General features: G+C 37.8%; 1 protein-coding gene across 1 annotated transcript in view; it reads right to left on the reverse strand.

Moving 5' to 3' along the window:
* Positions 1-22500, reverse strand: part of fgd (faciogenital dysplasia) — a 148733-nt gene that overhangs the window by 110072 nt on the left and 16161 nt on the right. The window lies entirely within an intron of this gene.

A 22500-nucleotide genomic window follows, 5' to 3' on the forward strand; every position in this document is an offset into this window, starting at 1 on the left:
GAGAGAGAGAGAGAGAGAGAGAGATATGTGTGTGTATGTTACTCATCAGTTACTCAGTACTTGAGTAGTTTTTTCACAACATACTTTTTACTTTTACTCAAGTAAATATTTGGGTGACTACTCATTACTTTTACTTGAGTAATAAATCTCTAAAGTAACAGTACTCTTACTTGAGTACAATTTCTGGCTACTCTACCCACCTCTGATTATCACTGGAGGACGAGCTAAACATGCTACATACGCCACACACCGCTAAGCCCAGCTCACCGCTACGCTAGAGCGCTTGAATGTAAACAGAGTTGGTTGCATCGATACAAATATCGACAGTAACGATACCAAGTATAGTATCAGCCATATTTTTTGAGAAGCTGGACAGGACAAAATAAATAAATAAATAAATAAATAAATAAATAAATTTAAAAAAAAGAAAAAAAAGAGGCATATTATTTAATTGTTTTTCCATTTTTTGATCACGATTTTTATCAGACAAAAACACAGGATGTAATGATATCAATTTAACATTTTTATTACATACAATATTTTAGTGCAAAATAAGTAAATATAAACAACATTTTAATCATTTGTTTTTTTAACTTTAGGTCTTCCTGTGCCCAAGACCTTACTTCCTGTGTTTGTAAACAATAACTAAAACCACCAAATACTGCTTTATGTTGATAAAAAAATATCAATGTCATCGATGTCGTATTGGCCTTATACTGATACTGTACTTGGTATCGCTACTGTGGATATTTTCTATTGATCCACACAAAACCCTGTTTGCATTCAAGAGCTCGAGCTTAGCGGTTAGCATGTCATCCTACGGTGGGTAGTCCTCGTCCCCCGGGGCTTTTATTGTGAAAGGAAGTGAGGCAGGATACTTGTCAGTGTCAGCAGTATTCGGTACAAGCACGATGTTGTGGCGACTCCGAGCGGTTAAATGTCCTGCAAGAAAAGGCCAGAGAGTGAGCGACGGCATCCCGGATGATGTTGCCATGGCGACAGAACTGGACCTGGAAGGTCTTCAAGAGACACTGCCGCTTGTCAAGTTAGCACTTATTCTACTTCCTGTTTTCACGTGAAGTGTTTCCTCGAAAGAAGCAGCAACATTACAAACAATTGAAAGTGAATATTTGCCTGTTGTCTTCTCATCCTGTTGTCATGGAAACAATGCACTACTAACTTGACCTGCAGAAGTAGTCCACACCGACTGAGAGCAGAGAGACGATGAGCACACGTTACTTTACCCTGAAACCACACGAGCACCTGAGCACACAACAAGTACCGTTGCCATGGTGACGGACACACACTCAGCATCCTCACATTTGCAAACAGCTCCTTTGTGAGTGGACCGCAGATCTTTAAAGGCAGCCATGATTCATCTTCAACAACTTTTCCCCCCCGCTGAGACTGAGAGCCGCATGTCGATAAGCACATCAAATGACTTGGGAGGTGATAGCAACAAGCCACCATCTTCTTCCCTCCCTGGGGACTCCGAGCTTCTCTCGGAAGAAGAAGTCATGAATATTTCACCCACATGAGAATCTTTCCATGTATTATTAAGACCTGCTTCAGGAGCCAGCTCCCATCCAATGTTTGGACTTTTGTGTGATCGATAAAACGGTGGAGCTTCAGATGAAGGACCTGATGACTTCCACAGTCAGCGTGGAAAATGGGAGTCCTCAGTCCCCACATGGTGACTGGGGAGGGGGGCACCTGAGGCCAAAATGTGATGGTGATGTGATTGTGACATTCATGTGTCAGTGATGTGACACTGACATGATGGTGACATGATGGTGACTGTGATGGTGACATGATGGTGACAGTGGACTGTGATGTGACAGTGATGGTGACATGATGGTGACTGTGATGGTGACTGTGATGGTGACATGAGGGTGACAGTGGACTGTGATGGTGACATGATGGTGACTGTGATGGTGACATGATGGTGACAGTGGACTGTGATGGTGACAGTGGTGGTGACATGATGTTGACAGTGATGGTGACAGTGATGGTGACATGATGGTAACTGTGATGGTGAGTGATGGTGACAGTGATGGTGACATGGTGGTGACTGTGATGGTGACTGTGATGGTGACTGTGATGGTGACATGGTGGTGACTGTAATGGTGACAGTGATGGTACCTGTGATGGTGACACTGATGGTACCAGTGATGATGACTGTGATGTGACAGTGATGGTGACAAGTGATGGTGACAGTGATGGTGACTGTGATGGTGACATGATGGTGACAATGATGGTGACAGTGATGGTGACAATGATGGTGACAGTGATGATGACAGTGATGGTGACAGTGATGGTGACATGATGGTGACATGATGGTGACATGTGATGGTGATGGTGACATGTGATGGTGACACTGATGGTGACACTGATTGGTGACAGTGATGGTGACTGTGATGTGACAGTGATGATGACTGTGATGTGACAGTGATGGTGACAATGATGGTGACTGTGATGTGACTGTGATGGTGACTGTGATGGTGTCAGTGATGCCGACATGATGGTGACTGCGATGGTGACAGTGATGGTGACAGTGATGGTGACATGATGGTGACATGATGTTCACAGTGATGGTGACAAGTCATGGTGACAGTGATGGTGACTGTGATGGTGACATGATGGTGACTGTGATGGTGACTGTGATGGTGACTGTGACGTGACTGTGATGGTGACAGTGATGGTGACAATGATCGTGACAGTGATGATGACTGTGATGATGACTGTGATGGTGACAATGATGGTGACAATGATGGTGACAGTGATGGTGACACTGATGGTGACAGTGATGGTGACAGTGATGGGACTGTGATGGTGACAGTGATGGTGACAGTGATGGTGACAGTGATGATGACTGTGATGGTGACACTGATTGTGACTGTGATGGTGACACTGATTGTGACAATGATGGTGACTGTGATGGTGACTGTGATGGTGACAGTGATGGTGACAGTGAGGGTGACAGTGATGGTGACAAGTGATGGTGACAAGTGATGGTAACAGTGATGGTGACAAGTGATGGTAACAGTGATGGTGACTGTGATGGTGACAGTGATGGTGACTGTGATGGTGACAATGATGGTGACTGTGATGTGACTGTGATGGTGACAATGATGGTGACTGTGATGGTGACACTGATGGTATATATATATATATATATATATATATATATATATATATATATACATATACACATATATGCATATATACACATATATATATATACATATATCAATCAATGTTTACTTATATAGCCTTAAATCACGTGTCTCAAAGAGCTGCACAAGCCACAACGACATCCTCGGCTCAGATCCCACATCAGGGCAAGGAAAAACTCAACCCAATGGGATAACAATGAGAAACCTGAGAAACCTTGGAGGGGACCGCAGATGTGGGGACCCCTGCCCCTGGGCAACCGGTGCAATGGATGTCGAGTGGATATATATATATATATATATATATATATATATATATATATATATATATATATATATATATATATATATATATATATATATATATATATATATATATATATATATATATATATATGTATGTGTGGGGGAAAAAAATCACAAGACTATTTCATCTCTACAGGCCTGTTTCATGAGGGGGGGTACCCTCAATCATCATCTCCTGATGATTGAGGGTACCCCCCCTCATGAAACAGGCCTGTAGAGATGAAATAGTCTTGTGATTTTTTTTCCCACACATATATATATTGCGCTCTACTACGGTATCGAGCACTATTTTTTGGATAACCTTATTAAGACATATATATATATATATATATATATATATATATATATATATATATATATATATATATATATATATACACACATATATACATGTATATACACATATATGCATATATATACACATATGCACCCCCCGCGACCCCGAAAGGGGTAGAAAATGGATGGATGGACATCGAGTCCTGACTCTGCATGCTCCAGTTCTGTTAAACAAGGTCTGAACATGCAAATATTAGTAATACAAACATTTGCTGTGTCAGCACATTCACACTGTGCTCGTCCTTCAAAGGTAACCGTGCAGGTGTGTGTGTGTGTGTGTGTGTGTGTGTGTGTGTGTGTGTGTGTGTGTGTGTGTGTGTGTGTGTGAACAAACACGTGAGTGTGGGCGGGGTCATCTGATGAGCTGCAGGCTCATGTCGGCCTGCAGAGCCCAGATGGCCTGTGATTACGCACGGCTCAGCAGAGATTAGTGAGCAGCAGAGAGCGGAAACAAATAGTTGAAATGAGGAGAAAGTTGCAATGATTCAAAGAAACACCTCCAGATGGAGCAGATCAGCGCAAACATGTCAAATAACATTTATTTGTGTCGCACCTTTCACAAAAAAATTCAAATGAAACGTTTTTTCATTTAATGCTGGACTCTTGGACAAATGGAGGAGTTAAGAGGGTTTGCAGGTGCAGAAGATGGAGTGTGAGAATCACAATATTAGCTTCTAGTTATCAATCAATCAATCAGACGTCATGGCAACATGCTACACAGCGTCACCACGTCACAATAAAAGCTAAGACGTGTGAAATGTAGAAAAGCACTTGGAGAGCGCATACCAGATTCTAAGTCTCCTAATTGTACAGAATATTTTCAAAAGGACCCACATTCGAATCACTTATTCAAAACCTCAATCGGGACATTTACTGAAAGTTTCATCAAAATCCGTCCAATACTGTTTGAGTTATGTTGCTAATAAACAAACCCTGGTGAAGACTTAACCTCTTTGGCGGAGGTAAGAAAGTCTGCCTTCTGCAAAGCAAAATGTGGTTTACGGACATTTCGTCAAAGACAGTCCATAACTGTTTGAGTTATGCTGCCAACAAGGACTGTGACGGTGTTGCAGATACTGCGGTTTTAAAATATGAATGTATGAAACAAAAACTTGGTGAGTGTAGTTTTTTTCTGGCGCTTTTTGTATCGGCCGGTCTGGATGTACACTACATGACCAAAAATCCTCTACGCAGCGAGGGACGCCGGAAGCAGGAAATGACTTCACTCTTCGAAGTGGATTAGAGGAAGTGTGGTTTTTACGGGCATTTTGTCAAAACAGTCCATAACTGTTTTGAGTTATGTTGCTAACAAACAAACCCTAGAGAAGACCAAACCTCTTTGGCGGGGGTAAGAAAGTCTGCCGTCTGCAAAGCAAAATGTGGTTTACGGACATTTCGTCAAAATCAGTCCAAAACTGTTTTGAGTTATGTAAAATGGTAAAATGGGTTATACTTGTATAGCGCTTTTCTACCTTCAAGGTACTCAAAGTGCTTTGACACTTTCCACATTCCCCCATTCACACACACATTCACACACCGATGGCGGGAGCTGCCATGCAAGAGCCTAACCACGACCCATCAGGAGCAAGGGTGAAGTGTCTTGCTCAAGGACACAACGACCATGACGAGGTTGGTAGAAGGTGGGGATCGAACCAGGAACCCTCAGGTTGCTGGCACACCCACTCTCCCAAACGCGCCACGTCGTCCCCGGTGTTGCTAACAAACAAACCCTAGTGAAGACCTACAGTAACCTCTTTGGCGGGGGTAAGAAAATCTGCAGTCTGGGAAGCAAAATGTGGTTTACGGACATTTCGTCAAAATCAGTCCATAACTGTTTTGAGTTATGTAAAATGGTAAATGGGTAAATGGGTTATACTTGTAGAGCGCTTTTCTACCTTCAAGGTACTCAAAGTGCTTTGACACTATTTCCACATTCACCCATTCACCCATTCACACACACATTCACACACTGATGGCGGGAGCTGCCATGCAAGAGCCTAACCACGACCCATCAGGAGCAAGGGTGAAGTGTCTTGCTCAAGGACACAACAAACATGACGAGGTTGGTAGAAGGTGGGGATCGAACCTGGAACCCTCAGGTTGCTGGCACAGCCACTCTCCCAATAGCGCCACGCCGTCCCCGGTGTTGCTAACAAACAAACCCTAGTGAAGACCTAACCTCTTTGGCGGGGGTAAGAAAGTCTGCCTTCTGCAAATCAAAGTGTGGTTTATGGACATTTCATCAAAATCAGTCCATAACTGTTTGAGTTATGTTGCCAACAAACAAACCCCGGTGAAGACCTAACCTCTTTGGCGGGGGTAAGAAAGCGCGCCACCTTTGTCTCGAGCATTTTTAAAAGACGACACGGAGCCGGGTCACCACGCGCACAGTGTTACTGTTCAAAACGTGCGTAATGTTACGGTGGCCAAAAACATAAATATAATTGTTAAATAAAACCTGTGCCTTGATTTTAATGAACACTTAGGCCTACTGCGCTACTGTATTTTAACGTTGGTCATTGTGGTGGAACTTGGAGAGACGAGTGTTTTCTGAGGCGTGCACACACACACACACACACACACACACACACACACATAGTGATTGTTGTGTTGTTGTTGTTGTTTGTGACCTCCTTTGAGCACAATCAAGACAAGCGCTTGTTAGCGAGAGAGAGAGAGAGAGAGAGAGAGAGAGAGAGAGAGAGAGAGAGAGAGAAAGCCTGCACTGAGATAATCCAGAGCGCAGGAAGAGGATCCATCTGTGTGGATGTGGCTCTCATCTCCTCATCAGGCTCAGGGTCTCACAGCGATGGGCGATGAGAGCTGTGGCGCAGGGCAGCCGGCCAGGATGAAAAAGTGACAGGATGGACAAGAGATTTGTTGGGTGACGAGATGATGGCACGCCACAAAGCTAACGCGTGCTAGCAGTGCACCCGTGTCATCACTTCCTGAATCGGATTTTTTTAGGCCACACCCACGTTGAAACTCACAAAATTCATGAACCATATAGTCTTTTATTTTGTAGTTTTTGTTGGGGAAACAACACTTGTAGACAAGTTGAGATACTGCAGCGACAAAGTCATTTAGAAAAGGTCAACATGCGAGGCTATAGGCTACCAGCAGCTACACAACAGCTTAGCACACAATATCACATAAGCTAGTCCCATTTGGATCATCAAGTCTTTTATTTTGTAGTTATAGTTGGGGAAACATCACGATACCATATGCATCACAATATCATATGTATCAAGATACCAAACGCATGAAGATACCATATACATCACGCTACCATATGTATCAAGATACCATATACATCACAATACCATTTGTATCACAATACCATATGCATCACGATACCATATGTATCACGATACCATATGTATCACAATACTATATGCATCACGATACCATATGTATCACAATACTATATGCATCACGATACGATATGTATCGCAATACCATATGTATCACAATACCATATGCATCAAGATACCATATGTATCACGACACCATATGTATTAAGATAACATATGCATCGCGATACGATATGTATCGCAATACGATATACATCACAATACCATATGTATTGCAATACCATATGCATCACGATACTATATGTATCACGATACCATATGTATCACAATACCATATGTATCACAATACTATATGCATCACGATACGATATGTATCGCAATACCATATGTATCACAATACCATATGCATCAAGATACCATATGTATCACGAAACCATATGTATTAAGATAACATATGCATCGCGATACCATATGCATCACGATACCATATGTATCACGATACCATATCAATATACCATATGTATCACAATACCGTATGCATCACGATACCATATGTAATAAGATACTATATGTATCACAATACCATATGCATCAAGATGCAATATGTATCATGATACCATATCAATATACCATATGTATCGCGATGCCATATGTATCACGATACTATATGTATTACGATATCATATGTATCAAAGTACAATATGCATTACGATACCGTATGTATCGCGATGCCATATTATCAAGATACCATATGTATCATAATACTATGTGTATCGCGATACTATATGTATTACGATACCATATGTATCAAGGTACCATATGCCTTACTATACCGATGCCATATTATCAAGATACCATATGTATCGCGATACCATATTCATCACAATACTATATGTATCGCGATACCATATGTATCAAGATACCATATGTATCACGATACCATATGTAATAAGATACCATATGTATCACAATACCATATGCATCAAGATGCAATATGTATCACGATACCATATCAATATACCATATGTATCGCGATGCCATATGTATCACGATACCATATGTATCATAATACTATATGTATTGCGATACTATATGTATTACGATACCATAAGTATCAAAGTACCATATGCATTACGATACCGTACGTATCGCGATGCTATATTATCAAGATACCATATGTATCGCGATACCATATGCATCACAATACTATATGTATCGCGATACCATATGTATCAAGATACCATATGTGTCACGATACCATATGTATTAAAATACCATATGTATCACAATACCATATGCATCAAGATGCAATATGTATCACGATACCATATCAATATACCATATGTATCGCGATACCATATGTATCATAATACTATATGTATCGCGATACTATATGTATTACGATACCATATGTATCAAGGTACCATATGCCTTACGATGCCATATTATCAAGATACCATATGTATCGCGATACCATATTCATCACAATACTATATGTATCGCGATACCATATGTATCAAGATACCATATGTATCACGATACCATATGTAATAAGATACCATATGTATCACAATACCATATGCATCAAGATGCAATATGTATCACGATACCAAATCAATATACCATATGTATCGCGATGCCATATGTATCACGATACCATATGTATCATAATACTATATGTATCATAATACTATATGTATCGCGATACTATATGTATTACGATACCATATGTACCAAGGTACCATATGCATGGCGATACCATATGTATCGCGATACCATATGTATCAAGATACTATATGCATTACAATACCATATGTATCACAATACCATATGCATCACAATACCATATATATTGCGATACCATATACATCACGATACCATATGTATCACAATACTATATGCATCGCGATACCATATGTAACACGATACCATTTGTATCGCGATACCATATGTATCGCAATCCATATGTATCAAGATACCATATGTATCACAATACCATATGCATCGCAATACCATATGTATCGCGATACCATATGTATCAAAATCAATCCAAATAGCCGCCGCAATATTTTCCTTTTTCAGTGTGCGGCCCTCGGTGAAAAAGTTGATATACTGTAATTGGACATAACTTGACCTTCACAGTGTTTTTCCAGGAGCAACGTTGGACATTGTTGAGCACAAAGAGGTTGCGAGGGTGAAACCTTTGAAGTGAACATTAATGGAGACTAAAGGAGAAGTCACCTGACATTTATTCCAACAAAGTCATTCGAGGTTACAGCACAGAACAATTATTTCAGGAGACATGACTGGAACTATTATGGGATTGCAATGTTTCAGGAGAAATGACTGGGACTATTATGGGATACAAAGGGAGGGTCAATCATTAGTTAATTAAGTGTGAAGGTCACGTGAAGACAAAGTCCAGTCGTGGAGGTGATGATAACACATTTAGAGGATGAATCGTCTCGTGATGAACTCATGGGGAGTCCCACAACAACATGAAACTATACTGCCCTCTGCTGGCCGCTAAGTGTCTCACACCAGGAGTGTTTTTGGACTGAAAAGTTATATTTTAACAACTATTCTTAATGTTATATATGACAATATATCATAATATATTGTCATTATATTGTATATAATATATGACAATATATAATATTATATTGTCATTTTATTGTATATAATATATGACAATAAACAATATATAAAATATGACAATATATAATGTATGACAATGTATGACAATAAACTATATATAAAATATGACAATATATAATATATGACAATAAACAATATATAAAATATGACAATATATATGAAAATAAATGTATAAAATATGACAAAATATAATATATGACAATAAACAATATATAAAGTATGACAATATATAATATATGACAATATATGATAATATATGACAATATATGAATTGATAATATATGACAATATATATGGCAATATATATGAAAATAAATATATAATATATGACAATATATATGACAAACAATATATAAAGTATGACAATATATAATATATGACAATATATGATAATATATGACAATATATAAAATATGACAATATATGATAATATGTAATATATGACAATATATAAAATATGACAATATATGATAATATGTAATATATGACAATATATATTATATGACAATAAACAATATATATGCTGAAAATTTGAATTTCCCCTCGGGGATTAATAAAGTATTTCTGATTTGATCTGATCTGATAATATACAGCAATATTTAAAATATGAAAATATCTGGCAATATATAATATATCACAATAAACAATATATAAAATATGACAATATATAATACATGACAATATACAATACAGTATATGACAATAAACAATATATAAAATATGACAATATATAATATATGACAATAAACAATATATAAAGTACGACAATATATAATATATGACAGTATATGACAATATATAATATATGGCAATATATGACAATAAACAATATATAAAATATGACAATATATGATAATATGTAATATATGAAAATAAACAACATATAATATACGGCAATATATAAAATATGACAATATCTGGCAATATATAATATATCACAATAAACAATATATAAAATATGACAATATATAATACATGACAATATACAATATATGACAATAAACAAAAAATAATATATGGCAATATATAAAATATGACAATATATGACAATGTATAATATATGACAAACAATATGTAATATATGGAAATATACAAAATATGACAATATATGAAAATATACAATACATGACAATATATGAAAATATAACATATGACAATATATAATATATGACATTATATAATATATGACAATATATGACAATCAACAATATGTAATATATTGCAATATATAAAATATGACAATAAACAGTATACAATAAATCAGTGACGTGCAGTCACTAGAAGCAGGTGAGGCCCCGCCTCACCTGCCATCATGGAAAGAAAAAAATTTAAAAAGAAAAAAAATTAATTAAATTGTTATATGTATCCAGTGATTATACTATAAAGTTATTTTCCATTTAACTTCACCAGTTTTAGATTATTTTTATTCAAAATCGCTGAATTTTCACATTTGCCGTTCAAATACTGAGAAGAGACGGTGCGGTGAACAGCAGCCAGTTGAGGCACGTCACTCAGTGCCTCAACATGGATTCCGGACTCGGCTAACTGCTGGCCTGCTGTGCAGTGAGACTGTATTGCTATATGAACTATATTATACATTTCCATAGTTTAGTTAGCTGAGGTATATAATGTACAGTGTATTTTGTCAACAACTGTATGTGTGTGACATATTTCTTGTGCTGAGCGATCATAAAACGGCTGCAAAAGACGCACTGGCTGAGGCTCCAGTAATCCCGCCTCCTGCACCCCCGCCGTAGAATTGTTATATCAACTAAAGCCCACACTTAAAATTTCCACGTGCAAGATTGAATCTATTTAAAAAAGTTATTTCATAAGAAGCCAAAAAGTGCAAAAACAATAATGTTGGTGTTGGAGGAGTTGTGAATGACTGCAGGGCCACAACATTAGGTACACCTGCAGACTGCAGGTGTATCTAATTGACAACTCCTCCAACACGAACATTATTGTTTTTGCACTTTTTGGCTTCTTATTAAATAACTTTTGTAACCTATTTTCATGGGCTTTTCTCTTTGTGATGTTAAGTTCCTGTTATGCGCTGTTATACAGTATATGCCTTGAGCTCTTATTTTGAAGGCGCTAAGAGCGGAAGTGATGACACGGAGTGGAGCGGAGGTTTTTGAAAGAAGGTAAATAAAGTGGTCCTCGTGTAAACTGGAGCCTCCGTGTTTGTTATTTTGTAGTTTCATACAGTATAGGCGACATTTATAGACCCTCGGTTACACTTTTTTAAATAGATTCAATCTTGCACGTGGAAAGTTTAAGTGAGGGCTTTAGTTGTGGACTTCATTTATAAGTAAAGGTAAGACCATAATAACGTTTTTTTTAATTAAATGTGCTTTTTTGTGTGCTACAGTTTGTATGTGTAAAGTTAAAGTTAAGTTAAAGTACCAATGATTGTCACACACACACTCGGTGTAATGAAATTTGTCCTCTGCATTTGACCCATCCCCTTGTTCACCCCCTGGGAGGTGAGGGGAGCAATGGGCAGCAGCGGCGCCGCGCCCGGGAAGAATTTTTGGTGATTTAACCCCCAATTTCAACCCTTGATGCTGAGTGCCAAGCAGGGAAGAATGCTGATATGAGCTTTTAAACATAACCCGTTAACTGCTGCCAATCAAATGGTGAATAAGATACTCTTTAGGGTTCATATGTTTGTAAATCTGACTGTGATGAAGTCAGTGCCTCACCAGCCATCAACCTCACCGCATGTCACTGCAATAAATGGCAATATACAATATATGACAATAAACAATATATAATATATGGCAATATATAAAATATGACAATATATGAAAATATACAATATATGACAATAAACAATAAACATTACAATATATAATATATGACATTATATATGACAATAAACAATATGTAGTATGACATTATATAATATATGACAATATGTAATATATGACATTATACAATATATGGCAATATGTAATGTATGACAATATATGACAATAAATAATATATAATATATGACAATGTGTAACTTATGACAATATATAATGTATTAAATATATGAAAATATACAATATAACAACATATAATAATATATGACCACGGTCTCCGTTTGATTCCTGGATATAGTTACATCAACGCAACACTTATAAGTGTAACAAAATGTGTCGTGCAAATGATACACAAATGATTTATTGTACATAATCATCATCCATCCATCCATCCATTTCCTACCGCTTGTCCCTTTCAGGGGTGCGGGGGGTGCTGGAACCTATCTCAGCTGCAGTCGGGCGGTTGGCGGGGTACACCCTGAACAATCATAAATAATAATAACAATAAATATAGCTGACACACAACATCACAGGAAGTGATTGTACATAATCATCATAAATAATAATATCAATGAATATAGCAGACACACAACATCACAGGAAGTGATTGTACATAATCATCATAAATAATAATATCAATGAATATAGCAGACACACAACATCACAGGAAGTGATTGTACATAATCATCATAAATAATAACAATAAATATAGCTGACACACAACATCACAGAAAGTGATTGTACATAATCATCATAAATAATATCCATATATATAGCAGACACACAACATCACAGGAAGTGATTGTACATAATCATCATAAATAATAATAACAATAAATATAGCTGACACACAACATCACAGGAAGTGATTGTACATAATCATCATGAATAATAATAACAATAAATATAGCTGACACACAACATCACAGGAAGTGATTGTATGTAATCATCATAAATAACAATAAATATAGCTGCCACACAACATCACAGGGAGTGATTGTATGTAATCATCATAAATGATATCAATAAATATATCAGACACACAACATCACAGGGAGTGATTGTATGTAATCATCATAAATGATATCAATAAATATAGCAGACACACAACATCACAGGAAGTGATTGTACATAATCATCATAAATAATAATAATATAGCAGACACACAACATCACAGGAAGGGATTGTACATAATCATCATAAATAATATCAATAAATACAGCAGACACAACATCACAGGAAGTGATTGTACATAATCATCATAAATAATACGATTCGTGACTTAGAAGCGGCTTCGCACTGTGGAGGGACGTTAGCCGATAGTTACATTGCATCCGCTCCTCGCTCTCAAATTTGTGGGACACATCAAATTATGATTTTTGATACGTGCCGCCATCTTTGAAGTATGCTAACGTCTCATATTAGCATGCTAACGTTAGCATGCTAACGTTGCAGGCTAGATTTTTACTCCTACAAACCATGTACTCGGACGCCTGGCGCCATCTTATAAGTGTGCCGGCTTCCACCGACCCCCGGCGGCCGAAATGATATCATTTTCTATCGTGTATCGTCGACATTGCGCAACCATAACTGTGATGAACTGTTCATTCCCGCTAACACTTAGCATCTGACATATCAGTCCTTTACGGCGTGACCGTCAGTCCGTCTGCAACAGTTGCTACCATTTAGGAAAAACTAGGTCACTTCCTTCTAATGTGTGTGTGTGTGTGTGTGTGTGTGTGTGTGCGCGCCTGGTGGACCCTCCAATGAGCTCAGAGAGGTCCAGTATAAACACTTTGTGCAGGAAGGACTACTTAGAGCAGAAACATCCTCAAAGCAAACATGTCGTCTCTTCCAGTGAAACTATTTCTCCTTCTGGAGGGTCAACTGGAAATAATATTATATTTATATATATATATATTTATTGTGGTCATGCCCGCGCATTTCTAATATGTAATACTCTATACCAAGCATATCTACTATACAATACTCTACACCAGTGTTTTTCAACCTTTTTTTGAGCAAAGGCACTTTTTTTTTTCATTGACAAAATGCAGAGGCACACCACCAGCAGAAAACATTAAAAAATTAAACTCAGTAGCCGATATTGACAATAAAAAGTTGTTCTCGCAATTGTTGGATATGAATTTAAACCATAACCAACCATGCATCAATATAGCTCTAGACCTGTCACATCACGCCGTGACTTATTTTGAGTTTTTTGGTGTCTTCCTATGTGTAGTGTTTTAGTTCTTGTCTTGCGCTCCTTTTGTATTTTCCTGTAGCAGCGTCATGTCTTCCTTTGAGCGATGTTTCCCGCATCTACTTTGTTTTAGCAATCAATAATATTTCAGTTGTTTTTATCCTTCTTTGTGTGGACATTGTTGATTGTCATGTCAGGTTCGCATGTACATTGTGGACGACATCTTTCCTCCACAGTAAGTCTTTGCTGTCGTCCAGCATTCTGTTTTTTCCCCTCCTTTGTAGCCAGTTCAGTTTTAGTTTCGTTCTGCATAGCCTTCCCTAAGCTTCAATGCCTTTTCTTAGGGGCACTCACCTTTTGTTTATTTTTGGTTTAAGCATTAGACACTTTTTTACCTGCACGTTGCCTCCCGCTGTTTTCGACATCTACAAAACAATTAGCTACCAGCTGCCACCTACTGATATGAAAGAGTATTACACGGTTACTCTGCCGAGTTCTAGACAGCACCGACACTCAACAACAACACATCAATTGCAGACTATAATTACTGGTTTGCAAAAAATATTTTTAACCCAAATAGGTGAAACTAGATAATGTCGCAGTGGTTGAAAAACAATGCTCTACACCAATCATAATAGTCTACACCCAAAAATCCTCTATTTATTGTTATTATTACAAACCCTGTTTCCATATGAGTTGGGAAATTGTGTTAGACGTAAATATAAACGGAATACAATGATTTGCAAATCCTTTTCAACCCATATTCAATTGAATGCACTACAAAGACAAGATATTTGATGTTCAAACTCATAAACTTTTTTTTTTTTTTTGCAAATAATAATTAACTTAGAATTTCATGGCTGCAACACGCGCCAAAGTAGTTGGGAAAGGGCATGTTCACCACTGTGTTACATCACCTTTCCTTTTAACAACGCTCAGTAAACGTTTGGGAACTGAGGAGACACATTTTTTAAGCTTCTCAGGTGGAATTCTTTCCCATTCTTGCTTGATGTACAGCTTAAGTTGTTCAACAGTCCGGGGGGTCTCCGTTGTGGTATTTTAGGCTTCATAATGCGCCACACATTTTCAATGGGAGACAGGTCTGGACTACAGGCAGGCCAGTCTAGTACCTGCACTCTTTTACTATGAAGCCACGTTGATGTAACACGTGGCTTGGCATTGTCTTGCTGAAATAAGCAGGGGCGTCCATGGTAACGTTGCTTGGATGGCAAAATATGTTGCTCCAAAACCTGTATGTACCTTTCAGCATTAATGGCGCCTTCACAGATGTGTAAGTTACCCATGTCTTGGGCACTAATACACCCCCATACCATCACAGATGCTGGCTTTTCAACTTTGCGCCTATAACAATCCGAATGGTTCTTTTCCTCTTTGGTCCGGAGGACACAACGTCTACAGTTTCCAAAAACAATTTGAAATGTGGACTCGTCAGACCACAGAACACTTTTCCACTTTGTATCAGTCCATCTTAGATGAGCTCCGGCCCAGCGAAGCCGACGGCGTTTCTGGGTGTTGTTGATAAACGGTTTTCGCCTTGCATAGGAGAGTTTTAACTTGCACTTACAGATGTAGCGACCGACTGTAGTTACTGACAGTGGGTTTCTGAAGTGTTCCTGAGCCCATGTGGTGATATCCTTTTCACACTGATGTCGCTTGTTGATGCAGTACAGCCTGAGGGATCGAAGGTCACGGGCTTAGCTGCTTATGTGGAGTGATTTCTCCAGATTCTCTGAACCCTTTGATGTTATTACAGACCGTAGATGGTGAAATCCCTAAATTCCTTGCAATAGCTGGTTGAGAAAGTTTTTTCTTAAACTGTTCAACAATTTGCTCACGCATTTGTTGACAAAGTGGTGAACCTCGCCCCATCCTTGTTTGTGAATGACTGAGCATTTCATGGAATCTACTTTTATACTCAATCATGGCACCCACCTGTTCCCAATTTGCCTGTTCACCTGTGGGATGTTCCAAATAAGTGTTTGATGAGCATTCCTCAACTTTATCAGTATTTATTGCCACCTTTCCCAACTTCTTTGTCACGTGTTGCTGGCATCAAATTCTAAAGTTAATGATTATTTGCAAAAAAAAAATGTTTATCAGTTTGAACATCAAATATGTTGTCTTTGTAGCATATTTAACTGAATATGGGTTGAAAATGATTTGCAAATCATTGTATTCCGTTTATATTTACATCTAACACAATTTCCCAACACATATGGAAACGGGGTTTGTATTACGCCCCAACATGTGGGCGTGCCACACAGCCAACAGTTTTCATCCAATCGGAAGCGTTCACGTATCAAAACGTTGTGACTTTCCCAAAAATAATTTTTTTCTAAATCCCAGATTACCCAGAATTCCCGGGTCATTTTGCCCATTGAAAATGAATGGGCCAATTTTCAACACCAACCCATTCATATTATCTGTGACAACTATGCTAGTATCAATATTTTCAAAAATTCCCGGTTTTCCCCAAATTCCCAGGAAATTCTCATTCAAATGAATGGACGTGTTAATAGTTCTACAATGCCCTGAATCGTCAAACTTTTACAAATTTTTTAAAACCCGATTCCGACATTTCAACCATCCACCCACACTACTCTTCTAATATCATTTTAAAAATATCCCAGATTACCCAGAATTCCCGGGGTCATTCTGCCCATTGAAAATTAATGGGCCAATTTTCAAACTCGCACAATTCCCGCATTTCTCACCCGATGGGAATTGTTCCGCCATCCCAAAACTCAACTCACCCTGAACAAATTAACTACAATTTTCCAAATTCAAAAAAATTCCAGGAAATCCCACAATCCCAAAACTCTATTTTCACCCCTTGCTGGAAAGTTTCACCGTCCACATTTTTCAACCAATTCCAACCATTCCACCGTCTAAACATTTCTCAGAGTTGGGACAACAAAGGTTATATATATATATTTTTTTTTGCACAAATTCCCGGTTTTCCTGAAATTCCAGGAATCCCCAAATACCTATTCTCAATTCAATCTGTTACTATGTCAACATTTTTCAACCGATTCCAAAAATTCCAACACCAACCTATTCATATTATCTGTGACAACTGTGCTAGTATCAATATTTTTAAAAATTCTCGGTTTTCCCCAAATATCCAGGAAATTCCCATTCAAATGATGGACGCTTTTGACCTCCCCCCCTCCTCAACGACACCTGGAGTCGAACTTTTGCTTGCATGCAGAACGGCCCCAGGCCTTTGAACACTACATCAACACACCCAAGACAATGGGCATATACACACACACACACACACCCTCCCTCACCCCACGCCTTCACCACCACTTGATTCCCCTCGGGTTGATGGACGGCTGGCAGCATTTCATAGCAGCAGTCGACCTCCAGGGTCCCAACTCCCCGCCCCTCAGTTGCGAGTTGTCATGACTATATGTAACATGTTATGTGTGCATGGCATGGAGGTTTTTTCCCACTCCAGACTAGGCCCCCTTAGGAGCCCAGTCATCTTCTTCCCCAGCGTTTTACCTTTTTCTCATCGCCTTTGGCGACCCATCAGCGTTCATGTTCTGTAACCCTGTACACTGTTTGTTTGTCTAATCTTGAACGGGTTTGTGCTGAAAACATAGTTTCGTTGTACTTGTGCAATGACAATAAAGTCCTATCCTATCCTAAATGAATGGACGTGTTAATAGTTCTACAATGCCCTAAATCAAGGGTCACCAACGCAATGCCCGCGGGCACCAGGTAGCCCGTAAGGACCAGATGAGTCGCCTGCTGGCCTGTTCTAAAAATAGCTCAAATAGCAGCATTTACTAGTGAGCTTCCTCTATTTTTTACATTTTATTTATTTACTAGCAAGCTGGTCTCGCTTTGCTCGACATTTTTAATTCTAAGAGAGACAAAACTCAAATAGAATTTGAAAATCCAAGAAAATATTTTAAAGACTTGGTCTTCACTTGTTTAAATAAATTCATTTATTTTTTTACTTTGCTTCTTATAACTTTCAGAAAGACAATTTTAGAGAAAAAATACAACCTTAAAAATGATTTTAGGATTTTTAAACACATATATCTTTTTACCTTTTAAATTCCTTCCTCTTCTTTCCTGACAATTTAAATCAATGTTCAAGTAATTTTTTTTTCTTTATTGTAAAGAATAATAAATACATTTTAATTTAATTCTTCATTTTAGCTTCTGTTTTTTCGACGAAGAATATTTGTGAAATATTTCTTCAAACTTATTATGATTAAAATTCAAAATAAATATTCTGGGAAATCTAGAAAATCTGTAGAATCAAATTTAAATCTTATTTCAAAGTCTTTTGAATTTCTTTTAAAATTGTTATTCTGGAAAATCTAGAAGAAATAATGATTTGTCTTTGTTAGAAATATAGCTTGGTCCAATTTGTTATATATTCTAAGTGCAGATTGGATTTTAACCTATTTAAAACATGTCATCAAAATTCTAAAATTAATCTTAATCAGGAAAAATTACTAATGATGTTCCATAAATTCTTTTTTAAATGTTTTCAAAAAGATTCGAATTAGCTAGTTTTTCTCTTCTTTTTTTCGGTTGAATTTTGAATTTTAAAGAGTCGAAATTGAAGATAAACTATGTTTCAAAATTTAATTTTCATTTTTTTTCGTATTTTCTCCTCTTTTAAACCGTTCAATTAAGTGTTTTTTCACCATTTATTCTCTACAAAAAACCTTCCGTATAAGGAAACAAAATGTACGACGAAATGACAGACAGAAATACCAATTTTTTTATATATATATAGATATATTTATTTAGCTATTCTTGTTTAAATCACACTTACATCCATCCATCCATTTTCTACCGCTTATTCCCTTTGGGGTCGCGGGGGGCGCTGGAGCCTATCTCAGCTACAATCGGGCGGAAGGCGGTGTACACCCTGGACAAGTCGCCACCTCATCGCAGTCACACTTACATGTAACTTACAAATGACAATATATTTATTTATGTAAGTGTCTATCAAACTGGTAGCCCTTCGCATTAATCAGTACCCAAGAAGTAGCTCTTGGTTTCAAAAAGGTTGGTGACCCCTGCCCTAAATTGTCAAAATTGTGCAAATTTTTTAAAACCCGATTCCGACCTGTCAACCATCTACCCACACTACTCTTCTGATACATCAAATGTTTTCCTTTTCCCAAAATTCCCAGTTTTTCCCGGAATTTCCAGTAATTTCTCCCCCATTGACAATGAATGGGGAATATACAAACCTCCCCATGTCCCACATTTCTTATTTGAATGAGTGTGGGCTCATTAAAGGAGCGCCACGAGTTTCGTGTTCCGTGATTTAATCAAATAACGCGGCATATACTGTATATGATATAACGTAATTTCCGGACTATAAGCAGCTAATTTTTTTCCTACGCTTTGAACTCTGCGGCTTATAAAAGAGTGAGAGTAATTTATAGATTTTTCTTCGCTGACGGCCATGATGCAAATAGTTTTCATAAAAACCATGCAAAGACACTGAAAAGGTTTGTTATTGTTTGTGCTACGGCGCCATCTTTTGGACAAGTTTGCTCAATGCAGGTGCTGCTGGGTGAACGGCTACAGTGTTTTACTCTGTTTAATGCTTTCAACCCGAAGCACAAGCGCTGTTCAGTCGTCTAGTCGTCCATAGCGTTTCTATTCGTATGGTTCCTTAATTCATCACTCCAAGCAAGGTTTGTAAATTTTACAATATAACTAAAACAATTCTTACTTACTAAACCGTCCCGTGTGTGATGTCTGTGGGAGTGTTTTCATGCATTTTTGGAATCGTAATCAAGCTAGCGTCGCTAGCTAACACGTTTACGAGTGTCTGTGTCAGTATTCTTAACTTACAACGGCATTCTTTTTGTATTGTTTCAGTTTCACAAATAAATTCACCCAAACGTCACCGTGGAGTAATTGAGTCTGTTCAGCTGATTGGAGAACTAGCTCGCGCAGCTCGTGGGTCCATGATGATGACTTTTGTTTTGTTTGATCCGCCGTTTTACTGCCGTGTTACAAACACCGTTTGGAAACAATTAAAAGGTGTGTAAATAAACATTAAGAGAATATTTCTGTGTAAATAACTAATTTCAGAAAGTATATATCTCTGGTGCGGCTAATATATGGAAACATTTTTGTTTTCTTTAAAAAAATAGTGGGTGTGGCTTAAAAACCGGTGTGCTCTATACTTCAGAAAATATGGTAAGCACAGAAGAGCAGGCAGCAGCTCACACATTCTCATACTTTGTGTAAATGTCTTGACAAATATGAGATGATTATATAAGTAAAGAAGAGCAGGCAGCAGCTCTCACATTCTCATACTTTGTGTAATGAGAAGAAATGATGTCGGCCATCTTGAAAAATTTACATGAAGGAACCCAGAATTGTTTTTATTTAAATGTTGACAATATTTCAGGAGGAAGCCTTACAATTAGGGATGTCCGATAATATCGGACTGCCGATATTATCGGCCGATACATGCTTTGAGATGTAATATCGGAAATTATCGGTATCGGTTTCAAAAATTATCGGTATCGATTTAAAAAAGTAAAATTAATTCATTTTTAAAACGCCGCTGTGTACACGGATGTAGGGAGAAGTACAGAGCGCCAATAAACCTTAAAGGCACTGCCTTTGCATGCCGGCCCAGTCACACAACATCTGCGGCTTTTCACACACTCAAGTGAATGCAACGCATACTTGATCAACAGCCATACAGGTCACACTGAGGGTGGCCGTATAAACAACTTTAACACTGTTACAAATATGCGCCACACTGTGAACCCACACCAAACAAGAATGACAAACACATTTCGGGAGAACATCCGCACCGTAACACAACATAAACACAACAAAACAAATACCCAGAAGCCCTTGCAGCACTAACTCTTCCAGGACGCTCTCTCAGGGAGAGCATGTCCCAAATTCCAAGCTGCTGTTTTGAGGCATGTTAAAAAAAAATAATGCACTTTGTGACTTCAATAATAAATATGGCAGTGCCATGTTGGCATTTTTTTTCCATAACTTGAGTTGATTTATTTTGGAAAACCTTGTTACATTGTTTAAGGCATCACAACAAAATTAGGCATAATACAGTGTTAATTCCACGACTGTGTATATCGGTATCGGTTGATATCGGAATCGGTAACTAAGAGTTGGACAATATCGGAATATCGGATATCCGCAAAAAAGCCATTATCGGACATCTCTACTTACAACGTATTAAATCCATAAAGTGTTATACAAGTGTATAAAATGGAGTAGATGAGTTACTGTGATGTAAAGAAATTTCATATTTTTTGATGATCAATTAAAAACACGACATTAGGGCCAAAAAAGGGGGGAAAGGCCGATACCGATATACGTAAAAAAAGCCCAAAATCGTCTTTTTTTAACCAAATTCCCACCAGTAAAAGTGTGAATTAAAGACTTTCTGACTCATTTATGGCTGTGTAGATGTTATAAAGCAGCTATTGTTCTTTTCATGAACACTGCAGCTGAATGTGTGTCAAAACTGCTGCTTTGGCTCCACTTGGAGACGGAAATTCTATCTTCTGTCTCACGGGGAGAAGCAGAATGTGGATTTTAAAAATCAGATTTCCCTGCGTGTGTGTGTGTGTGTGTGTGTGTGGTGATTAATGATCACCTGCAGCAAAGTCTACAACCACTCCTCACACGCATTTAT

This window comes from Nerophis lumbriciformis, linkage group LG01 (genome assembly GCF_033978685.3).
Source record: "Nerophis lumbriciformis linkage group LG01, RoL_Nlum_v2.1, whole genome shotgun sequence".
Taxonomy (NCBI): Eukaryota; Metazoa; Chordata; class Actinopteri; order Syngnathiformes; family Syngnathidae; genus Nerophis; species Nerophis lumbriciformis.